Source organism: Palaemon carinicauda, chromosome 4 (assembly GCF_036898095.1).
Source record: "Palaemon carinicauda isolate YSFRI2023 chromosome 4, ASM3689809v2, whole genome shotgun sequence".
Lineage (NCBI taxonomy): Eukaryota > Metazoa > Arthropoda > Malacostraca > Decapoda > Palaemonidae > Palaemon > Palaemon carinicauda.
In genome coordinates this window covers 115,299,096-115,303,078 of record NC_090728.1, presented here as the reverse complement: position 1 = coordinate 115,303,078, position 3,983 = coordinate 115,299,096, and the positions used below count along the sequence as shown (strand labels likewise).

The 3,983-nt window shown below is 33.0% G+C and overlaps 1 pseudogene; it reads left to right on the top strand.

The window, feature by feature from the left end:
* Positions 1 to 648: 648 nt before the first annotated feature.
* LOC137639624 (uncharacterized) overlaps positions 649 to 3,983 on the top strand; it is a 9,114-nt pseudogene continuing 5,779 nt past the window's right edge.

Genomic DNA, 3,983 nt, shown 5'->3' with positions numbered 1-3,983 from the left:
TCATAATAAAATAGCGAAGCCAACTAAAACATATACCGTGGGTGATAATGTATACATGCAGGTAAATGTACGTAAAGGACTCAATTATAAACTAACACCTAAGTTTGAAGGCCCATTTAGCATTTTGGAAACATTAACGGCCAATAGATTTAGAGTTCAAAACGTATCCCAACCCACTAATGAGAGAATTGTATCATTGGCTCACATAAGAAATTAAAATAAGAGAGAAGGAAGTGAGGGAAATTTTATTTTTATTTTTTATCTATGAAACTTATATGTTAAAATTTTTTTCTTCTTAATACAGGAGTAATTACATATATTTTCTCATTACAGGTTTCCTAGATGAAGTTTTTATTGTTAGGAGTGATATTGTTCGCTCAGACATTTTTCTCGTGTGGGAAGAGCTCTAAAACTAAAAGTATAGATTTTAAATATGGCACTATAGTAGAGAGAACAGAAGACATTTTTATTACATCAAGTAACATAGTTACAGAAGTACGCATGCAAGCAATTTTTCTCCCAGAGAATGACGTCACTAGCTTAAAGAGCACTATTTCAAAGTTTTCTACTTCATTAAATGAAATGCATAGAAGACACTTTCCTTTTAAAACAGAGAGTTCTCTTGCACCGACACTAAAAGTTGCAGAGATGCTATCCGACGACTTGCAAAATAAGACTTACGAGGCAGAATCTTTGGCTCGTGACCTTTTGATGTGGACAGTAAGACACACTAACCTTGAAAAACGTAACCCGTTTATTTTGGCTGCACTAAACCTCTCTGGATCTGTTGCAAGTTTAGGCTTAGGGATTTCAAATCATATCAAGATTAGTAATCAAAATAAGAAAATTGAGTTTTTGACTCATGAAAATGAATTAATTTTATTAGAACTAAGGAATCTGTTAACTTCAATCAATCAAATTATGAGTTTGGTGAACGAACATTCTAGTAATATCAGTCAGATTATGGAAGTACAAGACTTGTTGGTAACGTTAACGTATTATAATTAAAAAATAGATCATATCCATAATAAAATTGAACATTTCATTGAGAAATCAAAAGACTATGGGGAAGCTATTACCTTAGTGAGTAAAGGTGTTCTGTCACCACATTTGTTGCCGATAAGAGACTTAACGTTAATTGTGGAGAACCGACGTGAGAAATTTGGTTATATTCCTTTGTTAGACGCACGTAGGTTAGAATTTTATTACAGCCTAATTACAGAAAGCGTTGAAAATTACAGGATTATGATTACAATTCCCTTTGATTCCTCTGATGCCTGGCAATCATACAGGATATCACCATTTCCGAGTTTCATGATGGATAACTCAAGCCCAGTAATATCCAGTTTGACAGGACATGTATTAATTTCCCAGGACAAGGAAACATATACGGTCATTAAAGACTTAAATAAATTAACTCACTGTTCACAAGCAATGAATAAAAAAATATGTACAGCTGACTCCTTTGAATTCCATAAAAATTCAATGGATTCATGTGAGTTAGGTATAGTACTAAACGGTGCTCTCTCCCATACACATGAAAATTGTCTGAAAAAACTTTATCCCTTTGACGATAATAAGTTCAATTGCAGACTGAACAACGGCTCGTGGACACGATACGACAAGGCCGGCTTCAATGTATCATGCCCGAACGGAACCACGTCCTATTCCCAAATCTTCGTTGCAGCAGATGGTTGCATCGGTACGTCCACGAATTACACGGTCCGAGGAATTAACACTATCATCAGAGAACGGGCCTACTTCGCAAATTTCACGTGGTCCACTACAATCCCATCTTTACCTCTCCCATACAACACACGAGTGGCTAAGCGGTTGATGAAATTAACCGAGATGGACCACCCGTCACCGACTTATGCAGATCTTCGTTTCTACGTGTTACTAGCAGCAATCAGCGTTACGGTGATGATATTTATCGCCGTTAACCTCTTTGTTTGGCGTAGGTTAAGGAAAAGTAAGATGGAGCTCAAACAGAACGTTTTGCCATGTCCAGACAACACTCCTGATTGTTTTTTGAAAAAAAAATTCAATTTAGAGCCGTTCGAAATTGGCCCCTTCATTCGCTCAAAGAAGTAAAATTTTTTGGAATTGTGTTGTTCACGAAAAGCGATCAGTACGGTAGTAATATGTAGTTGAAGAGACTCTAGAACATTTGCATTTAAAAAAACATTTTAAAAAACATTTTAAAAACATTTAAAAAAATAAATCATTTTTGGGGGGCACCTAATACAATATATAACCCCTAAATGTTAAAATAAAGAATCTATGGGCATCTATTAAAATATATAAGCCCTATATATAAATATATATACGAAACCGTGGTGCGTGTACGTACCAGGAATTTATGTTTGTGCACTAAACTTATATCTTTCCCAGGGTAACAAATATACTTATTTAGTTACCGTATTATAATAATCTGTATTTTTGACAAAGATGACAACTATTCTTTACAAGTTACCGAATCATATGTACGTCAGTATTTTTTTGTTTTTTGGTACCATATAATCATTTGCTAGCAATGTACCATATATATGATATGTATTGTCCATGCATTTTTCTTTGTTTTTGACAATATCTGTTAGGTATGTATTTTTTTTTAAATGTACCTATTTGAACATTCATCCTTAATCATTCGTTTATGGCTAAAGTTAAAAAAAATATATAATATATATATATATAATATATCCAGTCACACTCCTTGTGAACATATTTTTAACGTATTGTTATATGTTCAATTAATTAAAAGTAACTGTCCGAGCTAATGTAATGTGGGTAAAATTACATGATTAAATCCATGACCCAAGAATTTTAATTTGACTTTTTTTTAACCGTATTATAAACCTCCCATTCTTATAGATATAGGTTTAAAGTTCGTTTAGGTTACACATTCACGGAGCCTCAGAATTACAGGAGATACAAAGAAAAGAAAAATACAGCCTTTTAGAAATTAAATATATGAAAAATATAATTTCAATTAAAGGAAAGAAATCAATTACTAAATATTTTCTCAGATAATGGTGGTTAAGACGGTAGGTCAACAACTCTTATGAATTCTTTAATGAAAAATGAGTGTTCTGTGCCATAAGTCTTCCTTTGAAGCTCAAGTCACTTATAATTATGTACCTCAGAACGTTAAATATTTGATGACTTTGGAGCCTTGAAGCTGAGAAAAAAAAAATATCTCTTAGTAAAATTTAGGGGAAATATTCTCTCACAGTTTATAAATACTTCTACATATCCTACTTTGTGTAATTGTAAGTGCATGAAGCCTTATTCCCCTTGTTTAGAGATGCACATATTTCGCAGGAATTCAGAAATAGGATGGAGCAGCAGTTCAAAGGAAGGAAGCTAATGACCTTTCGAGCATTCAGAAACCAACATCGAAAAATCATTTACGAATATCAGTTTATGCTTTCACGTAATCCTATAAAGGTGACATCAAACACTCGATGCGCTGTCTATTCGTTGCATGAATTCAGATGTCTGCCTCTGTGTGAACACTTCGAAAACCTTCTTGAATCAAAATAGCAAAAAATAAATATGCAGCGCATTATGTGCAGTTAAATGTATATTATAAATTCAGTTGGTTACCTGTGCATTATGATAAAAGTTAAAGGATTAGAGAAGAAAGGTTGAATAACAATTCGTTTTTAGACTTATTTAACCTAACATAAAAGTTCTGAACGATTAGAATCCCTTAACTTATTCTGTAAAATAAATACATACGCAAAAGCTAACATGCACACACACACAAACACACACACACACACACAAACACACACACACACTCACACACACAAACACACACACACACACACACACATATATGTATATATATATATATATATATATATATATATATATATATATATATATATATATATATATATATATATATAGGCGAGAATGATCATGAATGGGAGGTAAATCAGTTGTTGTTTGCGGATGATACTGTACTGGTAGCA